The following is a 27,120-nucleotide window of genomic DNA, read 5'->3' as shown; positions in this document are numbered from 1 at the left end:
ACGCCAGACCTCGCTCTTGACCTTCACATACTACCGTCTTCATGCTGATCTGAGAGAACTATTCCCCTAGTTCCCTACTGAACCTCCTGCCCAAGAGGCACTCCTGACTCTTCTTACTAGTACTATCCTTAGAAATGTTATCTCTAAATTATAAAATTCCTCAGACATATAGCATAGCTGCCCAGAACACAATCTTAGACAAATGGAGCACCATACTTGATCCTCCATTGAGTCCCACAGATCGAAGATTCTGTTGCGCACTAATGGGCATGCTCACATCTAACTGCAATCTACTCATTATACACTTCAAAAATTTGCAACAAATTATAGTGAAAATAATTATGTTTGACCACTGACTTTGTGTTTCACCACTGTGCATATTAGTTGTTCAATGTTCACCAGTAGAACATTACATTTTGTATTCTGTTTAGCTGCCTACTGGCTTTAACTTGGGGTTAGACATTACATTCTATATTCAGTTTATCTGCCTATTGGCTTTATCGTGGCGTTAGATATTGCAGTTGAGACATTGCAGATGAGCTGTGTTTTTCCACATGGTAAACTAAGCCTGTGTTTTTCATATTTTCTCTTACCGAACACGAAAGCATGATAAGGAAGCGCATATTTTGTGTTTTTATCTAGGGCAGGGAAGGACTCAGCCTTGGGAGAGACAGCCTTGAAAACTTGGCCAACTTTCGACGCTTGTTTCTTCCAACTCTGACCTACAGTAGCCAGCATGTTTTGAATATTCAATTATTTAATCTATAAAAGGTGTCCCTGGGCGGCGGTGAGGGGAATTTTCCAAGACTTCAGTTAGGAGTGGACGTCACTGCCTGACCTGTCCCGTGAGGGTGGAAAATCTTTTTCTTGCAGTTGAACAGGGGTCATCAACTTGCTGGCATCAGAAAGATGACGAGCAGTGATAGGCCCTACGGTGATGAATTTTGACTTTTATTCTTTGCTTGGCAGTTATGCTATAATATAATCCCATATATTTGCTGTGTACATTGAAATTGAGAATCACTTTGATATATTTTCCTTTCATTGCTGTGACTATTTTTAAACGTGTGCCTCCAATTTACTAATCTCCTCTCTCAGGAACCTCATGGTGAATTAATAATAAATGTCTTCTTCAAACTAAGAAGTGCATTCCAGAGATTTTTGTCAGCTCGGTCATTAGTGAAAGCAAAACACAAATGTACTATGCACCTACCAGAGTCATTAGATATGGGCTCCGGACAAATGATGTGGGGCCCTGGAGTCAGACTTCATGCACCTAGCCTAGGTATGTGGTCTGGTTCGACAGTACTGGGGGCAAGTATCACAAACTCTCACAGAAGCGTTGATGTAGCAAGTAGAGTTCACCTGCCAGATGTGTTTTCTTGGTCTTGTCAAACCCTTGCAATCAGTTAATCCCAAATCGGTGGCAGTGACCGTGCTATTGGTGAAATGGAGGGTGGCTATACATGGGGAGAAAATGTCAGTCCCAAAGACTAAGCAATGGCTCCACAATATGGCATAATTTAGAGACCAGCTGGAGCTATATGCCAGGGAACTCCCACATATCTCAATTGCTGGCATAATGTTATTTTTTTTGCATACAATGGAAAAACTCCTAAAAATAATTTTAAAAAAATGCCTTATATAATTGACTCCATCACCTGAGAAATCCCAGCAATCGTTTCAGGGGGTCAGATTGTACTGGGTGGTTCTTTGATTCTCAACATTGGTCTTTACTTTTATGCCTACAGGCTCAACTCCTTTTATGAGGCCAATTTCATTTCCTGAAAAGTCCCAGACCTCAGGATTCACTGTATTTGTAAGATACAGTGGTAAATCCTCAGATGTCATCGCAGGATACAACTCAATCTTGGGTCTTTGACTCATCAAGTTAAAGCCTACATCCTCATCATCAAGCTGGAATTTTATGCTCTTTGGTCTGCAATAGATAGTGCAACTTAACTTGCACAATAGATCACATACTAGTAAACTCACAGGACTCAAATCACACATCACAAATGAAAGATTCTCCTCAAATGATCCTATTTAATAGGTATATCTTCTGCTACCGGGTTTGTCATTTGCTTATTTGCGACTCCTACAACTTGGATTCTTTTTCCCGAGAAGGGTAGGTTTGGAACTCCACTGTTCTAACAGGTAAGAGGGTAGCACCATTATCAATCAAAATTGATATGGGGTGGTCATTCACCTCACCTTCTATGAATGCACCACTGTAATCTACCTCTAAGACTGAGGCAAGTACGCAATCTGCCTCCCCCTTAGGCACCATCACTGTGACTGATCAGAAGTGTAGCCCTCAAAGGTGTCAAACACAGTACACTGCTAAAACGGGTTCTGATTTTGGAAGGCATTTTGATTTAAATTTGGGACTTGATTTGAATTAAATTGGACACATTTTTGTTTTGCTGGGGCATCGGGGCTTGTGGAACCTGTATCACTGGAGCTTGGGACACATTCAAATATTGCATTCTCTGGATATTCAGTGGACATATGGGGTGATTACTCTGGGGCTGTGTGAGCCCTAAATTCTGAACCTAGTTCTTATTCATCACTCTACTGGGATTAAGATGACATTCCCACTCCCAATGACCTAACTTTTCGCAATAATTAAAACGATTCGATCTCTTCAAAGTTGCCACATCAATCCCAGTACTCAGATAAACTGGAGCACCATGGCTCCTCCCTTGCTGTGGGAACTTTGGCCCACTTTGCACCACAGGAAGTCCCTGTTGCTGCCCTACAAACGTTTGACTCGGACGTCCTCTCTGTGCTGCTTTTATCTGTGCCATCATCAACTTCCCCTTTAATCACTTCTGGTTCATTTCTAATTCATCTATACAACATTTTGCAAATCTCAGAATCTCATCAACTGACTTATTCTGCCAACAAATCAAATTCTGTTGAATCATCAAGCTCATCTCAGGTCTCAATCCTGAAACAAACTGTTACACAAAATTTTCAATGTCCTTAGCGTCGAGTGTCGATTCCACTGTGCTGCCTAAACACCTGCAGCAATCTCTCATAGTAGGCATGCACTGATTCTTTAGGGGGTCATTCCGACCCTGGCGGTAAAATCCGCCAGGGCCGGGGACCGCGGATGCACCGCCAACAGGCTGGCGGTTCATCCCTGGGCATTCTGACCGCGGCGGTACAGCCGCGGTCAGAAACGGGAAACCGGCGGTGTACCGCCGGTTCCCCGCTGCCCTGGGGAATCCTGCGCCGCCATGGGGATTCCGACCCCCTTACGGCCATCCTGTTCCTGGCGGTTTTGGCCGCCAGGAACAGGATGGCGGTAAGGGGTGTCGTGGGGCCCCTGGGGGCCCCTGCAGTGCCCATGCCAATGGCATGGGCACTGCAGGGGCCCCCGTAACAGGGCCCCACCAAGATTTTCAGTGTCTGCCATGCAGACACTGAAAATCGCGACGGGTGCAACTGCACCCGTCGCACCCTTTCCACTCCGCCGGCTCCATTCGGAGCCGGCATCCTCGTGGAAGGGGGTTTCCCGCTGGGCGGGCGGGCGGCCTTCTGGCGGTCGCCCGCCCGCCCAGCGGGAAACTCAGAATAACCGCGGCGGTCTTCTGACCGCGCAGCGGTATTCTGGCGGCTCCCGCCGGCCCTGCGGTTACCGCGGCCGGCGGGAGTCAGAATGACCCCCTTAGTCTCTTGTGTCGCTCTGTCAATCTTAAACCAATTAATATAGCTGGTACCTTTCCTTTTGAAAGGTTGTCACCCACTGATACTTTTTCATCACCAATGGTGAAGGACATTTCTCTAAGGTTCCCCTTCTGGCCACTCCACAGCCACTGTCATTTTGTCCACAAGTCACTCAGTAGTAAAATGTCAAAGAAGGTATTCAAATCCACCCAAAAGACTGGTGAAACCGTCACAAATCCCTCAACCTGTTTATACCATTCCACTCATTTTTCTCTCAATTTTGGAAAATCATTAGTTAATGATGCATAGTCCCTCCTACTCTCCAAGGCACATGGACATAACCTCAACCATGCACTTCCCCAAATGGAACATTTGAAACACCTTCTTCATCTATTGTAGACAGAGAAGGTTTTCTTTGGCCTCAGTGCTCTTTCTTTTTCTTTCCTCTGCTCTTCCCCTTATCCAACTCACTTCAATTTTAGATGCTACTAATTAACCTCTTAATTTGCATTTTCATTCCTGATGTTCTCGTACTGCAAATGTCAGAACACACACAATAGCTTTTCTGCAATGGCTTTGTTCGATTTAAATCTATCTCAAATGTTCAGGCCAATTCAGACAATTTATCATGCACTTGTCCTACACAGAGAGGGGCATATTTATACTCTGTTTGCGCCGGAATTGCGTCGTTTTTTTTTACGCAATTCCGACGCAAAACTAACTCCATATTTATACTTTGGCGTTAGACGCGTCTAGCACCAAAGTCCATGGAGTTTGCGTCATTTTTTTGCGTGGACACCTACTTTGCGTTAATGATATGCAAGGTAGGCGTTCCCGTCTAAAAAAGTGACTCTGAGGCATGTGCGCCGTATTTACACTCCCGGGCAAAAATGTCGCCCGGGAGTGGGCGGGTCAAAAAAAATGACGTCCAGCCGCTTTTGCGTCGTTTTTTAGCACCTGGTCAGGGCAGGCGTTAAGGGACCTGTGGGCTCGGAAGGAGCCCAGAGGTGCCCTCCCATGCCCCCAGGGACACCCCCCTGTCACCCTTGCCCACCCCAGGAGGACGCCTAAGGATGGAGGGACCCATCCCAGGGAACATAAGGTAAGTTTAGGTAAGTATTATTATTTTATTTTTTTTGTGGCATAGGGGGGCCTGATTTGTGCCCCCCTACATGCCACTATGCCCAATGACCATGCCCAGGGGACAGAAGTCCCCTGGGCATGGCCATTGGGCAAGGGGGCATGACTCCTGTCTTTGCTAAGACAGGAGTCATTTCAATGGGGGTTGGGAGTCGAAAAAAATGGCGCAAATCGGGTTGAGGCGATAATTTTGCCTCAGCCTCACTTGTCCCATTTTTTGGCGCCCAAGCTCCATATTCCCCTACGCCGGCGCTGCCTAGTGTACGTCATTTTTTTTTACGCACACCAGGCAGCGCCACCGGCTAACGCCGGCTAACGTCATTGAATAAATACGGCGCCCGCATGGCGCTTCAGAATGGCGTTAGCCGGCGTTAGATTTTTTGACGCACAACTGCGTTGGCGCAGTTGTGCGTCGAAAAGTATAAATATGGTCCTTAGTGACATCTTCACACATGAATACAAGTTAATACTCTTGACAGGTATATAATCGGAAAAGATCAAGGTTTCCCTGTATTATCTTATCCGATTCTAGCTCTAATTTAAACATCCACTATATTTTCCCTCACCGGGGTCTCAAATATTTCTCTGCCTGATCCTGAACCTTCACTTTCTCTCGGGGATCCGTTGTAAAATCTAATCAAATAATCTAGTGCTCGGGAATCAATATCATTCTGTACTACAGGGGTACTACACTTTGTCCTTTCTCTGGGACTACTGTTGATAACACCCTAAGGTGAATTCCAAATAGACATGGTAGAATTTTCCGACCTTGGAGCAGACTCTCCTACAGGAGTAAGTCCTGTCTGAGTTATGGCTGATGCTGGAAAGGCCATGCAAGAGCTATTCGCCTCAGTCGGGACTAAAGGAGTTCCCCCTGTTCCTTGGACCACAGAAGTATTCACTGACATATCTACTCCAGTAGGGACTGTCAAAGTATGTTTCATGGTTCCTGCCGACTCCGGTTTATACAAAGGATCTACTGGACCAATAGTAACTGGAACTGATTGCATCTAGAGTATTGGGAACAGTGGAGATAACAGGGACACTAATCCCTGAACTCTCTGCCCTTAGGTTCAGACTTGTATTTACTGGTGTGGTAGCTATTCTGGTGTTTACACTGGCAACTGCACCATTCATTCCTTCAGTTTCGGCACAATATATGGAGGTGGACGTGCTGATAATAACACATCTAGGAGATCATTGCTAGAATCACTATCACTGTCTTTGCCTGAACTCTCTGGGCTTCCTGTCTTTCCCTTCTTCTTCTTCCTTTTTTTCTTTCTTTCTCTCAAGTTCTTTACTCATCAATGCAGGATACAATCTATACAACTAAGCACTGCCTTTCAGACTATTGCTTGATAGTTTCCGTTTCCCTATCAAGAGCTGTGTGCTCCCAAACATTAAGTGCTTCGAACTGTACAGGTGTAGGTGATGGCTTCATCTTGTACATACCCTTCTCAAATTTCCAATGATTCTCAAATTAAATGTGCCATAGCGTGGAAACACAATGCACCTTCTTTCTCTGTGATCTTATACCACTGACCCAGCCAAATACATTTGTGAAGCCCTACACTTTTGGCCATATAATGACCTACTATACTCCTTTTCTCTAGCAAATGACTCCTCGAAATGCACCTGCAAAGGAAGAACACGTTAACCAAGCATATACATTTTAAAATTAGGGCTTTTGGTCAAGCTAACTTTAACCAACATTGAGTGTGCATTTCGAATACATGATTACACATGCACACATATAACTAGTAAAAATAAATGTTGAACATTAATAAAGAATACTTGTTTGCCTCTACAAATAAACATTAAACATGAATAATGAATACATGTAAGCATTTTAACCCCTTCGCTGCCAGGCCTTTTCCCCCTCCTGTGCCAGGCCTTTTTTTGCCTATTTGGGGCAGTTCGCGCTTAGGCCCTCATAACTTTTTGTCCACATAAGCTAACCAAGCCAAATTTGCGTCCTTTTTTTCCAACATCGTAGGGATTCTAGAGGTACCTAGACTTTGTGGGTTCCCCTGAAGGAGGCCAAGAAATTGGCCAAAATACAGGGAAAATTTCGTTTTTTTCAAAAAAATTGGAAAAAGTGGCTGCAGAAGAAGGTTTGTGGTTTTCCCCTGACAATGGCATCAACAAAGGGTTTGCGGTGCTAAACTCAGCAGCTTCCCAGCTTTCAGGAACAGGCAGACTTGAATCAGAAAACCCAATTTTTCAACACAATTTTGGCATTTTACTGGGACATACCCCATTTTTGCAATTTTTTGTGCTTTCAGCCTCCTTCCAGTCAGTGACAGAAATGGGCATGAAACCAATGCTGGATCCCAGAAACCTAAACATTTCTGAAATGTAGACAAAATTCTGAATTCAGCAAGGGGTCATTTGTGCAGATCCTACAAGGGTTTCCTACAGAAAATAACAACTGAAAAAGAAAAATATTGAAATTGAGGTGAAAAAAACATAAATATTTCTCTACGTTTTACTCTGTAACTTTTCCCTGCAATCTCAGATTATCGAAAGCAATATACCGTTACGTCTGCTGGACTCCTCTGGTTGCGGGAATATATAGGGCTTGTAGGTTCATCAAGAACCCAAGGAACCCAGAGCCAATAAATGAGCTGCACCCTGCAGTGCATTTTCATTCTATACCGGGTATACAGCAATTCATTTGCTGAAATATAAAGAGTAAAAAATTGCTATCAAGAAAACCTTTGTATTTCCAAAAAGGGCACAAGATAAGGTGTTGAGGAGCAGTGGTTATTTGCACATCTCTGAATTCCGGGGTGACCATACTAGCATGTGAATTACAGGGCATTTCTCAAATAGATGTCTTTTTTACACACTCTCCTATATTTGGAAGGAAAAAATGTAGAGAAAGACAAGGGGCAATAACACTTGTTTTGCTAATCTATGTTCCCCCAAGTCTCCCCATAAAAATGATACCTCACTTGTGTGGGTAGGCCTAGCGCCCGCAACAGGAAACGCCCCAAAGCGCAACGTGGACACATCCAATTTTTTGAAAGAAAACAGAGGTGTTTTTTGCGAAGTGCCTACCTGTAGATTTTGGCCTCTAGCTCAGCCGGCACCTAGGGAAACCTACCAAACCTGTGCATTTCGGAAAACTAGAGACCTAGCAGAATCCAAGGAGGGGTGACTTGCGGGGCTCGGACCAGGTTCTGTTACCCAGAATCCTTTGCAAACCTCAAAATTTGGCTAAAAAAAACACATGTTCCTCACATTTCTGTGGCAGAAAGTTCTGGAATCTGAGAGGAGCCACAAATTTCCTTCCACCCAGCGTTCCCCCAAGTCTCCAGATAAAAATGATACCTCACTTGTGTGGGTAGGCCTAGCGCCCGCGACAGGAAACGCCCCAAAGCGCAACGTGGACACATCCAAATTTTTGGAAAAAAACAGAGGTGTTTTTTGCGAAGTGCCTACCTGTAGATTTTGGCCTCTAGCTCAGCCGGCACCTAGGGAAACCTACCAAACCTGTGCATTTCTGAAAACTAGAGACCTAGGGGAATCCAAGATGGGGTGACTTGCGGGGCTCGGACCAGGTTCTGTTACCCAGAATCCTTTGCAAACCTCAAAATTTGGCTAAAAAAACACATGTTCCTCACATTTCTGTGGCAGAAAGTTCTGGAATCTGAGAGGAGCCACAAATTTCCTTCCACCCAGCGTTCCCCCAAGTTTCCCGATAAAAATGATACCTCACTTGTGTGGGTAGGCCTAGCGCCCGCGACAGGAAACGCCCCAAAGCGCAACGTGGAAACATCCAAATTTTTGGAAGAAAACAGAGGTGTTTTTTTGCGAAGTGCCTACCTGTAGATTTTGGCCTCTAGCTCGGCTGGCACCTAGGGAAACCTACCAAACCTGTGCATTTCTGAAAACTAGATGCCTATGGGAATCCAAGATGGGGTGACTTGCGGGGCTCGGACCAGGTTCTGTTACCCAGAATCCTTTGCAAACCTCAAAATTTGGCTAAAAAAACACATGTTTCTCACATTTCTGTGGCAGAAAGTTCTGGAATCTGAGAGGAGCCACAAATTTCCTTCCCCCTAGCGTTCCCCCAAGTCTCCCGATAAAAATGATACCTCACTTGTGTGGGCAGGCCTTACGCCCGCTACAGGAAACGCTCCAAAGCGCAACGTGGACACATCCACATTTTTGGAAGAAAACAGAGGTATTTTTTGCGAAGTGCCTACCTGTAGATTTTGGCCTCTAGCTCAGCCGGCACCTAGGGAAACCTACCAAACCTGTGCATTTCTGAAAACTAGAGACCTAGGGGAATCTAAGATGGGGTGACTTGTGGGGCTCGGACCAGGTTCTGTTACCCAGAATCCTTTGCAAACCTCAAAATGTGGCTAAAAAAACACATGTTCCTCACATTTCTGTGGCAGAAAGTTCTGGAATCTGAGAGGAGCCACAAATTTCCTTCCACCCAGCGTTCCCCCATGTCTCCCGATAAAAATGATACCTCACTTGTGTGGGTAGGCCTAGCGCCCGCGACAGGAAACGCCCCAAAGCGCAACGTGGAAACATCCAAATTTTTGGAAGAAAACAGAGGTGTTTTTTGCGAAGTGCCTACCTGTAGATTTTGGCCTCTAGCTCAGCCGGCACCTAGGGAAACCTACCAAACCTGTGCATTTCTGAAAACTAGAGACGAAGGGGAATCCAAGATGGGGTGACTTGTGGGGCTCGGACCAGGTTCTGTTACCCAGAATCCTTTGCAAACCTCAAAATTTGGCTAAAAAACACATGTTCCTCACATTTCTGTGGCAGAAAGTTCTGGAATCTGAGAGGAGCCACAAATTTCCTTCCACCCAGCGTTCCCCCAAGTCTCCCGATAACAATGATACCTCACTTGTGTGGGTAGGCCTAGCGCCCGCGACAGGAAACACCCCAAAGCGCAATGTGGACACATCCAAATTTTTGAAAGAAAACAGGAGGTGTTTTTTGCGAAGTGCCTACCTGTAGATTTTGGCCTCTAGCTCAGCCGGCACCTAGGGAAACCTACCAAACCTGTGAATTTCTGAAAACTAGAGACCTAGGGGAATCCAAGGAGGGGTGACTTGCAGGGCATGGACCAGGTTCTGTTACCCAGAATCCTTTGCAAACCTCAAAATTTGGCTAAAAAAACACATGTTCCTCACATTTCTGTGGCAGAAAGTTCTGGAATCTGAGAGGAGCCATAAATTTCCTTCCACCCAGCATTCCCCCAAGTCTCCCGATAAAAATGATACCTCACTTGTGTGGGTAGGCCTAGCGCCCGTGACAGGAAACGCCCCAAAGCGTAACGTGGACACATCCACATTTTTGGAAGAAAACAGGAGGTGTTTTTTGCGAAGTGCTTACCTGTAGATTTTGGCCTCTAGCTCAGCCGGCACCTACGGAAACCTACCAAACCTGTGCATTTTTTAAAACTAGAGACCTAGGGGAATCCAAGGAGGGGTGACTTGCGGGGCTCGGACCAGGTTCTGTTACCCAGAATCCTTTGCAAACCTCAAAATTTGGCTAAAAACACATGTTCCTCACATTTCTGTGGCAGAAAGTTCTGGAATCTGAGAGGAGCCACAAATTTCCTTCCACCCAGCGTTCCCCCAAGTCTCCCGATAAAAATGATACCTCACTTGTGTGGGTAGGCCTAGTGCCCGCGACAGGAAACACCCCAAAGCGCAACGTGGACACATCCAAATTTTTTAAAGAAAACAGTGCCTACCTGTGGATTTTGGCCTGTAGCTCAGCCGGCACCTAGGGAAACCTACCAACCCTGTGCATTTTTGAAAACTAGAGACCTAGGGGAATCCAAGATGGGGTGACTTGTGGGGCTCGGACCAGGTTCTGTTACCCAGAATCCTTTGCAAACCTCAAAATTTGGCTAAAAAAACACATGTTCCTCACATTTCTGTAGCAGAAAGTTCTGGAATCTGAGAGGAGCCACAAATTTCCTTCCACCCAGCGTTCCCCTAAGTCTCTCGATAAAAATGGTACCTCACTTTTGTGGGTAGGCCTAGCGCCCACAAAAGGAAATGGCCCAAAACACAACGTGGACACAACATATTTTTTCACAGAAAACAGAGGTGTTTTTTGCAAAGTGCCTACCTGTGGAGTTTGGCCTCTAGCTCAGCCGGCCCCGGGAGGGGTGGGGGGGCAGAAATGCGTTAAAATAAATTTGACCCCCCCCCAAACCCTCCCTGCCCAGGAACGACCCTTGCCTACGGGGTCGCTCCCCCTGCGTGACATTGGCGCCAAAAAACAAATCCCCGGTGCCTAGTGGTTTCTGCCCCATTGGGGGCAGATTGACCTAAAATCGGCCAATCTGCCCCCAAGGGGGGGCAGAAATGGCCTAAATACAATTTTCCCCCCAGGGCAGCGACCCTTGCCTGATGGGTCGCTACCCATCTCTAAAAAGACAAACAAACAACAAAAAAAAACAATTTCCCCTGGCGCTTAGAGGTTTCTGTTCCCAGGGGGGGCAGAAATGGCCTAAAATAAATTTGCCCCCCCAACCCCCACCCCCCCCCCCCCGGGAGCGACCCTTGCCTACGGGGTTGCTCCCCCTGCGTGACATTGGCGCCAAAAAACAAATCCCATGTGCCTAGTGGTTTCTGCCCCCTTGGGGGCAGATTGACCTAAAATCGCCTAAATTGCCCCCAAGGGGGGCAGAAATGGCCTAAATACAATTTGCCCCCCAGGGGAGCGACCCTTGCCTGATGGGTCGCTCCCCATCTCTAAAAAAACAAACAAACAAAAAAAAACCCACTAAAATAAAATTTGCCCTGGCGCCTAGAGGTTTCACGCAAAGAAAAAACTCCCTGGTGTCTAGTGGTTTCTACCCCCCTTGGAGGCAGATTGGCCTCATCAAAATAGGCCAATCTGCCCCCAAGGGGGGCAGAAATGGCCTAAATATAATGTTCCCCCATGGGGAGCGACCCTTGCCTAAGGGGTCGCTCTCCGCCTAAAAAAAAAAAAAAAACGTTAAAAATAAAATAAAATTTATCCCTGGTGCCTAGAGGTTTCTGCCCCCAGGGGGGGCAGAAAAGGCCTTTCTGAAAACATGCCCCCCCTGGGAGCGACCCTTGCCCAAGGGGTCGCCCCCTTTTGTCAGTATCAGTAAACAAAAAAAAATCCCTGGTGTCTAGTGGGGTTTCAAAAGCCGGATTGGAAGCAATCTGGCTTTTGAAACCCTCAGAGAGACTTCAAAGGGAAGGGAATACATTTCCTTCCCTTTGAAGCCCCTCCGGGCCTCCCCCACGTGATTGAAAGAGATGGGGGAGGCCCCTGTGACTAATCAGCGCGCGCTCGCGCGCTGACGTCACAGGGTGGGGGGTTTCGGGGGTGGAAGGGGAAGGTCTTCCCCTTCCATCCCCGGCTTGGGTACCCTGGCCCATGTCTCCATATATAAGAGTTGTATGGCCTTCATTATGGGAGGAGGAATTGACCATTTAGATAATTTTGATCAGAGATGCTGTCATGGTTCTTTGTTGAATGCCAATTTAACTTTGATATTTGTAAGGATTTTGAATTTAGGACTCAGATTGTGGTAATATTTTGGTCAGTCTCAATTCTGCTTTGAAAGCTAGTTTGTGTTAGAGGAATTATTAACAGGTCTTCCATCGATTCTTCTACATCTTGTAGTATGCAGTTGGTAATGTCTTTAGCTTCTGTGTCCAACAAGGCTATCAGCCTGTAGATTGAGGTGTTAGTAGTTTCACCCTTTTTATATATTGGTTGTTAGACTGATCCATCCAAGAATCAGAAGATTGAAAATGCATACATGAATTGAAAAGCTGTGCGAACAGGGTTGACCAAAACAAGGGTAATTTTGAAGATTACTGCTGAAAGGCCATTTGGGCCCAGGGCACCATCTCTTCTCCTCTTTTTTACAATGACAGTGACCTCCTTGATGGTGTTCCGTTCCATCTCTTTCCGAGGCTGCAGTTTTTTTGGGGGATTTTCATAATTTGTTGAACCTTTGGAATTGGGGTTATCCAGAGATAAAGAGTGATTCTTAGGATGGATATCATATCAAGAGGGAGGAAAGAGTGTCTAGTTGTTTGTCTGTGATGATTTGTTTTTCTTAATCAGAAACAACTTCCCCCAACACATCTGGACCTCTACTTCTCTACTCAACTTCCACAAGAAACTGAAGATCTAGCTCTTCAACTAGTTTCTCTTCTTCACTGCAGTACCCTACTGAGCTCCCAATTGGCCTACACATCTGCTCTAGCGCCTGGATACCTTCATGGCTGATATGTGCACTCTACAAATCTACATAACATGATGTGACCTAACGTAACGTGACATAACATAGTAGGGTACGATTGCATGCCAATTGATTGATAATGGCCCAGAAGTACTTTGGGTCAACTTTCTTGCAAGCATCTAGTGGGATGTTCCAAAGTTTACCATGTGCCAGCCTTTTTGCTGTCCAGACTGTTTGCTGGTAATCTTTATTTTTTACCGTTTTGAAACTGGGTTAAATCCCGTGGCTGATTGGCAATACAGCATAATTCCCAACAAAGTTCTTTTTTTTCTAAAAATCTATATTAAACCATCCATTTATTGGAGAACAGAGTTTTTGGAGATGTAGTGTTTTGGGAGTTATTTCTTCTGAGCAGATATTTTGAATTTCTTTCACATATAGTTCCCACGTCATTATGTGATCAAAAATTATTAATTATAGTTAATAGAATCTATTACGATTTGCTACATAGATCTAGTGTATTGTCTCTCCAGTCGAATCACTTTAGGTTCTCCGTTAGATATTTTTGTAACTGTGCATATTTGTTCCAACGTTAAGTTGTTCTTCAATATTGTAGCTACCTGAGAATGCTAATCATTGCTAAAGCGTAACCAGCATGTAGTCCAGGGCAGCTTTCCTAAACACTAAAAACTGAGTTGGTTTCTCCAGGTAATCTTTGGTATCTCCCATTGTGCACCCTTGAACCCAAAAAGTGGAAACTTTCAATCAAACATTCCCTCTGTTTATCCCATGTTTGCGAGGTGTTCACTGTTGACCATAGCATGCTCTGAATGTTTGAATCTGCGTCTTCATTGGGGATGTGCACCAAGTTGAGATAAAAATTGCCCGTTAAACTGCAACGTTCCTTTAGACATCTATGTTCTAATAAGGCAATTGATTCTAGAAGATCTTTGATGTTTTTCTTTTTCCATGTATGACCAAGGCTTATGTGTACGTTTAGAATTAGCATAGGGACACATTTTTTCCTATGAACTAATTTTCAATAAGGATGGCTTGTACTATATCACTGCATATATCAATTTGTGTTATTTTTAGATTTCGATCTAATCTCATCCATGCTGCCATCCCACCTTTAGTTATGCCTTTGACATGGTCTTTTTCGCATATTTATTGAATGTTTCAAAGCCAGCAATTTGAATGTCCACCACACTCCATATTTCTTGGAAGGTTAAGATGTTGATCGTCTACATCCCACAATATTTTAAGAGGCCTTTATCCTGCAGTATTCTCGATAAGCCGCACAAGTACCAGGACCACAGGAGCATATTATTTATTAACATTGTAATTTAGGGCTAATTTTGCATCATGCAGACTTCCATTCATTTTGGTAGCCAATACAAGTCTTCGTTAGTTGAGTTTGGTGATATTTCCATGGCCCATCTTTGAACTGATTCTGATGTCACAGCCGGTGTTATCCACAAATTGGCGGTAAGGAATTAGGTTGCATAGTTTTTCCAACAGCATTCCAGAGTAATGATTTTGTGTACTAACTGATCCATTTTCTATCCTGAATAGTTTTTTTATCTGGGCTATGAAAAATATTAGGAAGAAGAGGCTCCAGGTATATCCGCAGCCGTGGTTTATATATATGTTAATTCTCCATGGGAAGAGTTCGTTTTTTTAGACAATGAAGTTAGCTAATTATGCAGAGCTCCATGTAACCAAAATAGATTAGTTAGTGGGCGCCCTTTCAGATTTAATAAATTCTATAGACAAGACGTGTGCGTACAATACAAGTTGGAAATCAGGTTAAACTGCTAGTACTTGGTAATATTCCCCTATTTTTAGTATGTTAAAGGGCTCCTATTCTGGATTAAAAAAACAGTTACTGGATATAGAGGCTAAAGGATGATGGTACTACATTTAATCTGCATCCCTCCTGATGGTGGGGTACAGATGTACCAAAATCATGAAAGATTCTTCTTAGCTTGGTGAGCTGCTTGATTTGTTCCTATCTGTTCATGATTGAGATATTCTTCTGATATCCTTGTCTTGGCAACCAAAGAATGGAGTCTAGTGACTGATTTTGGTAATTTTGGTGACTTTGTTGATTGTTCTTTGATAAAGGGATTATCTCTTGTTACATCTGATTAGCTGCACCTTTTGCAAGTGAATTTGAACTGAGCTTATGCTCCTGTATTAAATTCAACTTTTTTGGGTTGGTATTGGTCTCTATTTGGGTTGAAGAAGTCATCTTTGTCAGAAAGGTGATAACAAAGAAGGCTAAATCTGGTGACCTAGGATTAAGATTTTGTTTTGTGAAAATGTGGAATAATTTCATCTTCTAGGATACTTGTTTGTCTATTCTTGATCATTTTAACTTAGGTTTGTGATGCAGGTTTTTTGTATTTTTTTTGTGTGCTTTAGGTGAGTCGATGCTAGGTCTAGTTCTGGTTGGGTATAGAGCTAGCGGTTACAAAGTTACTTTGGTTCCTTCAAGAAATAATGGAAGTTTCAAGTTAAGAGAATTTATTATTTATGCTCGCCATCCTTTCTGAGCATGTGGGGAAACAAAGCTCGAGATTTTGTTGTTTGTGAATGAACTTAGAAAATGGCTAAGGTAACAAATTTGTTTCTGATTTTGAAGAATTGTCTATGTGTGAATTTTTGATTTTGCTTACTTCCAATGTGATTGTTCTTAGAACTTCTGGGAAGTCAGAAAGTTTGTCTGCTAGTGCTAACAACTGCATTGATCTTGATTCTTTTCATAAGTACAAAATTAGGTTTACAAATGTTGTCAATACTTTGGAGTTTATTCTGTTAATGATTAAGCTTAATTTCTCAACCTTTAAAAAAAAAAATTTTTTATTAACATTTGCCATTTACAGGTTGTATTCTTTACTACATGTACAGTTTCAGACATTATTTGTGCTTCTACATCATTATTCTTTTTTTCCCTTTTTTTTTTCCTTTTCCACATGCGTCATTGTTATTCGTTTCCTATATGTTCGATGTCTTATTCTGCATTCAGTTTAGTGAGGTGTAGTCATTGACTGGTCCTTACTATTATCCTGTCGGCTTACCTAAACTTAAACATGAACTTAAACTTTCTGGTGCCATTTTCCCAAATGTCTTTTTATGTGGGTGCGGTTTGGAGCATTGTCCTATTCCATCCTGCTCTTGATTAGTTCTTACCCCTTCTATTGACATGTTGGGTCATTTACTATCCATTAGTCCCTCAGTTCCTCACATCACATCTTTTCTGCTAATGTGCAGTTTATTGCTTCTTGTGAGTCATATATAGTTTCGTCTCTCTCTCTTTGGTGTGACGGCTCTATCGGTGTGTGTTTCTTGCTATGTCTCATTTCACTTGCCAGTTGCTAGTCTGAGCCTTCTGTGTTCCTGCTTTCTTCCATTACTTCACTTCTCCAATTTGACAATATCTCTTCCCAGGCCTGGGCTATTGGCGTTTGGCGCAACCCTCTTGCTTCCTCGCTCTTCAGGGCCTGTAATTATGCCCTCGCCCATCTCTCTACATCCCGCCTCCACTCGGTTATTACTGGGGCCTTAGTGGATTTCCAGCCTGCTGCTATTAGCCGCCTATATAGTGCTAGTGCAGTATCTATGTAACGCTCCTGCACCTTCCCAATTTTGAGGCCTTGTTTCAGGCCTACCAAGCATATCGCCGGGGTCTGTGGCATTGGGCATCCCATCAGCTTCTCTAGGTCATTTGTCACCCGTCCCCATCCAGTTTGGATCTCTGGGCACTGCCATACCATATGGTCTAGATCGGCACTCACCACACCACATCTGGGGCATTCCGCCAGGGTGCCCCCATATATACGGGTTAAGCGCTGTGGGGTGAGATATGTCCTATGAGTGTAGTTATACTGGTTATATCTCAATCGGGTATTTCTCGATACTTTCCTTGGGTCTTTTCCGAGTGTTCTTTCCCATTTATCTCTCAATGATCTCAATTGGTCTAATGTGCCTTCAATTTGTGTTTTGTATAGTTTGGTGATTTGGTGGGCTTCTGTCCCTATTGTCAGTAGTTGGTGTAACATGCAGTGCGTGGCAGGTTCTGCGTTAACCGTTTCCCAGTGTTCTTGTATAATATGGGTTAGTCTTTGGTGCACTAGGAACTGACCTCTGGATACCCCTTTTTTTTCTACTAACTCGGTGAATGAGCTCAGTACCCCCTCCTCAAATAGGTCTCCTATCGTCCCTATTCCAGCCCTTGTCCAGGGCCCTAGGTCTGTGTCCATCCATTTCCCATCAATTGTCTCTGCCTTCAGCACAAGTAGTGGTAATGCCGGGGAGTAGGGTTTACCTATTCCTATCCTCTTTGAACATCTCTTCCAACACATCAATGCTACTTTCGTCAACATGCTTTTTTCTTGTAACTTCAACTTTCGTCCTATCATTTCCAACATGATCTCTTCCATGCTTAACACTCTGTTCCCGTGTGTAATTCTAGCTTGCCCTCCCCTGCATTCCATCTGGCTGACCACTGTAATTGACAAGCTAAATAATATAACTCAAAGTCGGGAACTCCCAGTCCTCCCTCAGCAGTTGGTCTACATAACGTAGATAGTGCTGTGTGACTTTGGCCTCCGTCCCAGACTAGCTCTCTGAGTAGTGAGTTTAGTTCGTTAAACCATTGCATTGGGATAAGGTAGTGAAGTAGTAAAGGAGGCGAGGTAACATGATCATTTTGGTTAGTGCTGTTCTGGCCATTATGGAAAGTTTCAGGGTTCTCCAGAACTCTACGGATGCTCTTAAAGAGCCAAGCGCCCTGCCAAGGTTACCCTCCCGCAGATCCCTCTGGTCATGATACACCTAGATGCCTAGGTACCTAAACGTGTCAGGAGCCCATACCACTGTCTCCGGGAATGCCGCTGGCTGGGTACAACCCTTTGTAATCGGAAAAACATATGTTTTGTTTTGTTTCTATTAAGTTTTAATCCTGATAGCTCAGCAAATCTGTCCAGGGCCTATAAGGCCCATTGAAGTCCAGTGTCCCCGTCATTAAGGTAGATTAGGATATTGTCTGCATAGAGTGAGATGTTGTGTTCACTCCCTCCCCATCTCACCCCTCTGTCTTTACCCTCCTTACGGAAATAGGTGGCTAGAGGTTCAATGGCTAGGGCAAACAGTAGCAGCGATAATGGGCATCCCTGTCTGGTTCCCCTATGAATGGTGTAGGGGGTTGAGATAACTTTCCCTGTTTTGACTCTCGCTTGTGGGGCTGTGTAGAGCAGGTCTACCCATTTTACCCATTTGTCTCCCATACCCATCTTTAGCATTACTACTCTTAGGTAATCCCAGCGGATCGAGTCAAAGGCTTTCTCGAAGTCTATAGCCAGCAACATCCCTTTGGGTGGCTTCGCTGCTGCTGGCATCTTTAAGATGGCAAAGAGTCGTCGGAGGTTGAGTGATGTATTGCGATTCGGTACAAACCTGTTTTGGTCCACATGTACCAGAGCTGGTATATGTTGCAGCAGCCGGTTAGCTAGGATTTTGCTGAGGATTTTAAAATCGTTGTTTAACATTGAAAGTGGTCTAAAGTTGGCGACTGAGGCCTTGTTAGACTTTATTTTGGGCAGTGGAATCACCACTGCTTCCCTGAGTGTGTCAGGGAGAAGGCCTCTGTGTAGTGCCTCTGCATAAAGGTCTACCAGCTGTGGGGCCAATAGCTTGGGGTATTTCTTGTAAAAGTCCATTGGCAACCCATCAGTCCCTGGTGTTTTGCCTGGGGCCAGCTGTGTGATAGCCTCCAGTACCTCTTCCTTCGTAATTGGGCCCCCTAGTGTTTCACCTTCTCCCCTGCCTAAGGTCGGGAGCGGGAGTGATCGTAAGAATTCCGTTAGTCTGTCTTTCTCTAGTTCGTCTGGTTCCCTATATAGGTGAGTGTAATACTCTTTAAAGGCCTCGTTAATGGGTCCAGGTTGGAATCTGTGGTTTCCTCTCATGTCGCGTACACTCACTATAGGTGTTCCCTCTCCTCCCGTTTTCACCAGCCATGCTAGCATCTTCCCCGATCTACCCTCTTCTGCTTGTACTGTGGCTAGGTGTTTCTGGAAACAGTGGCATCGTAGCTGTTCCTCAGCGCAGGAGTGGGATTTCATCGCCTGTTCATACTCTTCCCATTCTTGTGCACTCTTGTGCTCTTTCTTTTCCCAACTATGTATTGCGTCCTCAAGTTTGATTACTTCTTGTTCTAGTGTGCGCTTAATCCCGACTGTCTGCCCTATACTGTAGCCCCTCACCTCCACCTTTAGTGCCTCCCATTCTAGATACCTAGAGGACGCTGATCCTTTGTTTATGTTAATTTGGTCTGCTAGGTGGGATCTAAGAGTATCTCTAAATGTCTGATCTTCTAATGCTGTTGGTGAAAGTCTCCAGAGCGGAATGGGGGGCCTATCCTCATCCAGTCTCCATCTCACCAGAAGCGGGTTGCGGTCTGATATTGTTCGTCCCAGGTATTCAGTATGAAAGATACCTCTTGCTATCCCAGTAGTACATACCACCCTATCGATTCTAGTGTGTAATTGGTGTAGTGCAGAGTAAAAGGAGTAATCCTTTTCGTTTGGGTGTTGTTCTCGCCAGATATCTACCATTCCCCACGCTTCTACCCACTCTCTTACTTTCTTCGTTGTTTTATGTGTCGCTGCCCCCTGTAGTGGAGGTAAAGAGCGATCTAAGTCTACATTCATGACACTATTAAAGTCTCCCCCTATTAACTTAATTTTTCAACCTTTTGGGTCAATCGCTACAACTGCTGTTGCCATTATTTGAAAAAAAAACTGAAGCTCCAATTTGATGGATTGATAGTTGAAGGCTTTAAGTGATTTATTTAGTGAACAGAGAAATGCGGGCCATGGTGATTATTGGGCATGATCCTGATGGTAAAAATGTGATGTTTGGTATTTATAGGCTGAGCGCCAAGACCAGGCCAGACTTGGTTTGAGGTCGAGAGAAAGACAAAATTAATGGGAATTCACAATGACTCTTCAGTCTGGGCTTAGTAGAATAGGAGTGGAGACCTCGCTATCCTCCGGAGGAGTTAAGTTTCTATACTGAATGATTCCAGAGCCATGAATCTTACAACGACTGGTCTTTATTGGACTCATTATTTCACAGCTCTATTTATAACTCAATAATTGCTTCTAGTTGCTGAAGTTGGGGAAGATGAGGAGACTGTTCCAATAAGCTCGAGTAGTATTTATTGTTTCTTGGTATACATTTACCACCAACTGAAAGTTTGTGTTTGCTTCCATTTCCTGCAATTGTCTTGCGTTGGTTATGCCATCTTTATTTCTATTTTGTTACTTCCTTTTGTAGTGAAGAAGAGGGTTAAGCTCCAATCTCAAGCACCCTGACTGCATTCTTTGTTTATTGAGTAGAGAGCTGGTGAATCTTCTGAAAAGGAGCTATAAAATATTGATTTTGGTCAAGTTAAATGTTCCTATTACAGGTGGAGGGGCCAGTTATACTGATGAATGTATGTTGTGCTAATTGGATCCTGAGTTGTGTGAACACTTCTAGTTGAAAATTCCTAATGGAGGAGCTGACTACAAGTGGATTGCCAGCTATAGTGTTACAACGACCCTCAGAAGTGGTTTAGAATGTAGAGGTTTCGCAACATTATCAATCCAGACAAGTAAACTCCATGCATGTTTGTCAAGTTGGGCTGGCATACAAAGTGTGCTAAGAGAGCTGACATACGTCACAATAGCCACGAGGATATAGATTGATGCTAATAGAGGTTTTAAGGGCTGAGCCTCCCTTCATGCATACCTTTTTAGATATTTTGTGACAAATTCTTAAGGAGGAGCAAAAAATCTACAACAGCACGTTTAGCAGAGTTAGGCTGAATTATGTATCAGTTTGTATCAGTTGTATATGTATTATACCGTTTATGCCTGTTGAAAATGACTGTGCCAATTTCAATCTGTTCGATAATATCAATGTTTGTGCCTCCTGCACCCATTTGCACTTCTCAACTCACTGAAAGTGTGGAGTTAGGAGGATCCCCTCCTCTTGTGATCCTTTAACCAGGGCAGTAGGTAGTCCAGGTGGGCATGGCACCTCAAATGTACCCTTTCAGACACTGATCAAACAAACTGAATGGATTTAGTCTAAAGCTTTTATATTTTGCTTGTGTTGGGTCAATATTCCTTGTGCGGACCACACTAGGGCCGCCATCTACAGGGGTCGAGATATTTCTAGCACCCTGGTTCCAAGCCTACCCGCAGTGGAAGCCTTGAGCTAGGAAGTCAGTTTCCTGATTCCATGAAATAAGCCTACCTAAGGCATGAGCACAAGCAGGCTCCTAGGGAAACAATGACAGTACCCACCTGAGAGCACAAGCGCTCCCAGTCTCTTCTGCGTCTTTCCCAATGTATTGATGAGGTGCCTGAAGGGGCCCAATGTTCTCGGGTCCACGGTTCTTCGCGTCAGTGGCCGGATCTTGGTTGCCTTGACTCCCTGTCTCTCCAGCTGCCTCTCCTATCATGCATCTGCTATGACTGCTATAAGCCACCGCTCCTACGACTCTGCTTGCATCTGCTCATTCTTGTCTCTCAGAGGTATTTAGGAGCTTAATGGAACAAATTACTGAGTCAGAAAGGCTTTATGTTTTCCTGGGTTAAAAATATGGAAAACCCATACCTGTATTTTGAGGTTGAGTTAAGTTCTATTGAGTCTGAAATAGAGGAGCGAGATTTTTTATGCCTCCACTAACTAGTCTGAAAAACATACATTTCACATTGTGGCACTCTCAAAAGTTTCTTAACAAATGTAGGCGAAGGGATGATACTGAAGCACCTTAGCAGTCATAAAAATGTGCTCACAATCAACAATGGTGCTGTAGCTGATATGAAGTGGTGTGCAACATGTTCAAAACAAAAACATCCTTCGCGCAGTGATGGTTGATTGTAAATCGTACTGATGTTCCAATAAGAACATTTGTAGATCACAGTCCGAAGCCACATTATGTTTGAATAGTACACATACCATGGATTTCATTCACCAAAATACCATATGTAGCGAAAATTACATTACACAAACTCTTAGTCTCAAAGATATTACAGGTATGATGTCTTCTTCCACCAGTTTTTCCTCAATAGACCACAATCTGCTGCTTATGGGCTACAGGAAAGTCAAGGTGTGGACACTATAAAAAGTAAACAGAATTTTTAGGGCTTGATTCACAAAGGTAAACTTACACTTTCGTATACATTTGCAATTGTTTGCTATTCACAAGGTGATTTACGAGTATTGCCTTTATTGGATTCTCTGCCCATAACAAGACCTATCTGTTTTTTGAGTGGAGACTCCGTACTTGTTAAGATACTGCTCGTAAACCCCTTTGTGAACAGCAAACAATAGTAAACTTACACAAAAGTGTATCTTTGTGAATCAGGCCCTTCTTTTTTTCTTCTATTCCTCTCTGACCTGTGAGACCAAAAACAGCAACAACAGTGCCAACGGTCCCAAGGGACAAGCCAAGTGTAGTCTAACTGACTGGGAGATAGTGCACTGAAAGACGGCAGTTTGAAGGGTGTTGCTATTCTGCTGTCTGAGTGCAAAGCATTCTCCTAAGACGCCCTAGTCAGATACATGTGGTTCAACTTTGACATACAGGAGGGCAGCGAAATTTAAAACAACCAAAGTACCATTATTTAGTAAGCCTCTGCGAAGGCCTTTTTATTAAAGGCGGAAAAACGAAAACATTATGTAAATGTAGTAGCTAAAGACTGCTCTTCCAAATTCCAACAGAGTACAGCCATTCAAGGGAAACGCACAGCTTGTACTACTACATTTAGGATTTAATTAATATTTGTTTTGTGCAGCACCCCTGCTTAAGCACAACCTGGAAATTATTTTTTTTATTTTAAAATTAACAGAAACGTGTCTTTATTTATCATATTTAGTTCTTCATTCTTTTAAGAAACGTCTTGTAAGCTTCACTGTTCACATTACTTCTGCTTCCATGACTCCTGTGACTTAGCAACCAGAGTAAAATTAGCAGCACAGAGGAGGTTCCAAGCGCACTGAGCTACAGCAGGGCCCTAAAAAATGCAGCAGTTTCCCATTGCACGGAGGAGTGCTGACGTGCATGAGGGACCTTCCTAGACCCTTAGGGCCTGATTACGAGAACCCCACAAAATGGAGACGGCAAACAAGTGCTTGCATAGTGATCGCAGTTATAAGTGGTGCGATGTCTATCACACTCTTTAATCAGGAGGTATAATAAAGCTGCCGATCCTATTACATTTTGTCAGGTCAAACTTGCCAGAATCTAACCAATAAAAAATGTCCTGAAAATACCAGGACATACAGATTTTGGTTCTTCGGTGATAAGCAGAAGAATATTTTACACCAAATACATTTTGAGATAGTCATTCCAAAAGTTATTAAGTGTAATACATTTCGTATAACCCTCTGGGTCACTTGTAACCAGGCCCATACCTATGTTTATGCACTGAGATTGTGCAACGTAAACATGCTATTGTTATTAAGTAAGACATTATTGCAAATTATCATAAATCGAAACACTTTACATCTTTATGCAACATACAAATGTGGAGACCAAGGAAAACATTGCTACAGAGAGAAACACAGGCTGATGTAACTGAAGAGCTAGTGCTAAATACCGTAGGTGCGTATGGAATGGTCATATGGAAACAAAACCCTAAAATATTCATGAAATGTGACAGAAGGTCATTTATCTAACAGCTATGATTAGTGAACACTCACCTCACACATTTGGAAGTATTGCTTTGGGACCATCACTTAATTCTACCTGGCAAAGTGTTTGCATGATGAAAGTCTGATGCACATCACATTTGGGAAATAAAATGTTTTGTATTGGGGGGTTGATTACACCTAGATGGACAATTATTTGTATAGCGACGTCAACAAAGTTGAATGCCTTGGTTAACACTTTACTTGTCATGTATGTGAGTGTATGGTTTGTCAAATAACAATAATGTTGGTGTGACACACTGTTATTATTCTATTTTTGCACCTCCCCCTGAAATGTGATTGCCTCATTCTGGTTCAGTATGTGAAGTGGGAAGCTGTCAATTCTATGTCAGGACCGGAGGCTCCGATTATGCTTTCTCTTTCTTTACTGACAAAAACAGCAGCCAATGAAATACAAGTAACAGAAAAAACTACAATACCCAGGGCACCAAATATCCTGTCATATGGTCCAATCACCATCCATGTCCATGCTATAAGTCCTTTGACCTATGAAGTCACTTCCTCTTTCTTTGCTGCTTCGCAGCAGATAAGTACATGATTCTTTTCTCTCCCGTATTGAATTGTATTTAATTGTATTTATGATTGTTTTATAAATGTATAACTGTGTAAAAAAGCGTCACGATTCAGCGCGCTTTCTATAATTAGTGTAAGCGCCCTCGCGCTTAATAATTTTGCCATTTTGCCGAATTTCAGCCCGTTTTTTGGTGGAGTGGGAGCTGGAGCTCGACTGCCCTCGGGCAGTCTTTTTTCTATTTTTAACGCACTTACGCGCGCGCACGAATTATCGAGTCGATCTCTTTCCAAATTGGAAATCGATCGGCTCGTGTATGCTGCGTGTGTGTCAGTGACCTCCCTTTACTAAATATTGCTCCCTGACGCCCAGTAGTTGGTTAAAAACTATCTGGGTTGTAAAATAAAGAATAGGCTTCTGCCTAGATAGAGTGCTCTTCAGGTCGCTCCCTCCACATTTTAATTAAGGGCTCCTTTTTCTGACCTGAACTTGGGGTTTTTGCGCTCCCCCAATTTAACTCCTGAGTTTTAATAGTTTTTTCCTCCTCATTGTCTGACTATCCTTGAACCATGGCTCAATGGGATGAGCAAGAAACCGAGTACTATACTGAGGAGTTGAGTAATCAACTTGAGGTCGATCTGGTGGAAGCCCTTGGTACCAGGGTCCAACAATCAGTTAATGATGCTCTCCTGAAAGCTCTGGGCCCTTTTTCTGGGCAAATATTTGATCCCGCCCGATCCCAGGGCTGGTTGCAAGGGCAACAAGAACCCAAAAAGGTTAAAGATAAATCTAAGAATCTGGAGCCAGGAGCAGAGGTCAGTGCTATTCATGCTGACGCTTTCGAGAAACTGCGGAAAAAGCGCAGTGGTGAACACAGTTACAGTGCGAAAAAAGGAGCTCCCCTTTCTTCCTCTTCCTCTGATAAGTCTTCTTCCTCGGATGACTCAGATGAGTCTGACGATCCGGTACCGAGCAAGAAAAGTACGAAAACACCCCTCCCCCTTCAGGTCCTAGACTTTGATCCTACTGAAATTATTCATCCCAGATCCTCCAATTGGGTTCCACCTACCGAAGTAGCGCAATATGTGCAAGCCAATTTACGAAAAAGCTTTGATAAGGAAGTTAGATCACGCTTGAAGGTGGAATGTCCCAGACCTGATCTGGAAGGCAAGGTATCTGAAACTCCAGAGATAGACCCCACCATGGTCACTTTTATGAAAAGGTTTGCTAAAGATCCCAAAAAAGGCTTAGACCGCTCATGGCGCAGCTGCCAAGACAAACTATTGGACCTTTCAGGACCCTTGACTAAGATCCTAGAGCTGGCATACGTAGCCAAAGAATCTGGTTCTCCGGTAGACACCGATGTTCTTATCGGTTGGGCACAAAAAGCTGTGTGCCTTCTGGGTAACTCTAACTGTGCAATTTCTGCTGAGCGAAGGAAATCAGTGCTTGTGAGAATCGACCCTAAATTATCAGATCTTGCGTCTTCAGAAGCGGGACCTTCGGCCGAAGGACTGCTCTTTGGATCTTCATTCATTAAAGATCTAGCTAAGTTTTGCTCCACCTTTTCCTCTCTGGACAAAGCACAGATGTTACTTAAAAAGGTGTTCAAACGAGGCCTTTTTGGCAGGGCCGGTCGTTACGGGGGACGTATGTCCGGCCGCAGCTCCTTTTCCAGTCCCCAAAACTACTATCCAAGAGGCAGAGGTGGTTGGTACGGAGATCAAGACCCCACCTTCTGCCCCACACGACCCAGAGGGGGTCGGCCCCGTTTCCGTAGGGGCTATCACAGAGGACAACAAGGAGCCATTCAAGACTCAAGTTTCACAGGTGAGTATCATTCACTTCTCTCAGGTCAGACTTGGGGGCAGAATTGCATCTTGCTTAGCAAATTGGAAACAAATCTCAGGGGATCCATGGGTTCTACAAACAGTAGAGGGATTTCGCCTGGAGTTTGTCAGTACTCCCAAACAACTCTACCCCCTGTACTAATGTGTTTTTCCCAAGCAAATCAAGATTTCATAGACAAAGAAGTGCAAGCTCTCTTAGACCAAGGAGCCATGCAATTTGCTTCCCCGCACCATCTCGGTTTCCTCAGCCCTATTTTTGTAGTAGACAAGAAGGGAGGAGGTCACCAATTAGTCTTAAACCTAAAAGATTTCAACCAGTGGATTCTGTACAGGCATTTCAAGATGGAAGGTATCCACATGTTAAGAGACATTCTGCTAGAAGGAGATTGGATGGTACGTCTGGATCTAAAAGATGCCTATCTGTCGATTCCAATTTTCCCTCCCACATAAGATTTCTTCAATTTCAGTGGAAGGGTCAATGCCTGGAGTTCCTGGCACTCCCATTCGGTCTATCGTCAGCCCCTTGGTGCTTCACAAAGCTATTGAGACCAGTGAAGGAATGTCTCAGAACCAAGGGTGTCCGATTGATTATCTGGATGATATTCTGCTGATGGCTCAGTCCCCTCAAGTCTTATTATCACACTTGGATTGGACCATCAGTCTCCTACAAGATTTAGGTTTCCTGATCAATGTACAGAAATCATTGTTGAAACCCTCATAGATAATAGAGTTTCTGGGCTTCCAGATAAATTCCACGTTATGTCAACTTCTCCTTCCATCTCAGAAGATGCGCAACATCAAGAGAGAACTGAGATCGGTTTTAACCTGTCAGACAGTATCCTTGAGGAATATGGCCAGAATAGTGGGCTTGCTAGCCTCTTCTATTCAGGCGATATTCCCTGCTCCCCTGCATTACCGGGCACTTCAAAGGCTCAAGATCAGACACTTACAACAGG

General features: G+C 43.9%; 1 protein-coding gene across 2 annotated transcripts in view; it reads right to left on the bottom strand.

Moving 5' to 3' along the window:
• Positions 1-27,120, bottom strand: part of GABBR2 (gamma-aminobutyric acid type B receptor subunit 2) — a 3,493,747-nt gene that overhangs the window by 889,353 nt on the left and 2,577,274 nt on the right. The gene's annotated exons all lie outside the window — the stretch shown is intronic.

The sequence above is a fragment of the Pleurodeles waltl genome, chromosome 2_2, assembly GCF_031143425.1.
Source record: "Pleurodeles waltl isolate 20211129_DDA chromosome 2_2, aPleWal1.hap1.20221129, whole genome shotgun sequence".
NCBI lineage: Eukaryota > Metazoa > Chordata > Amphibia > Caudata > Salamandridae > Pleurodeles > Pleurodeles waltl.
The sequence above is the reverse complement of the archived record's forward strand: the minus strand, read 5'-3'. Positions and strand labels throughout refer to the sequence as shown.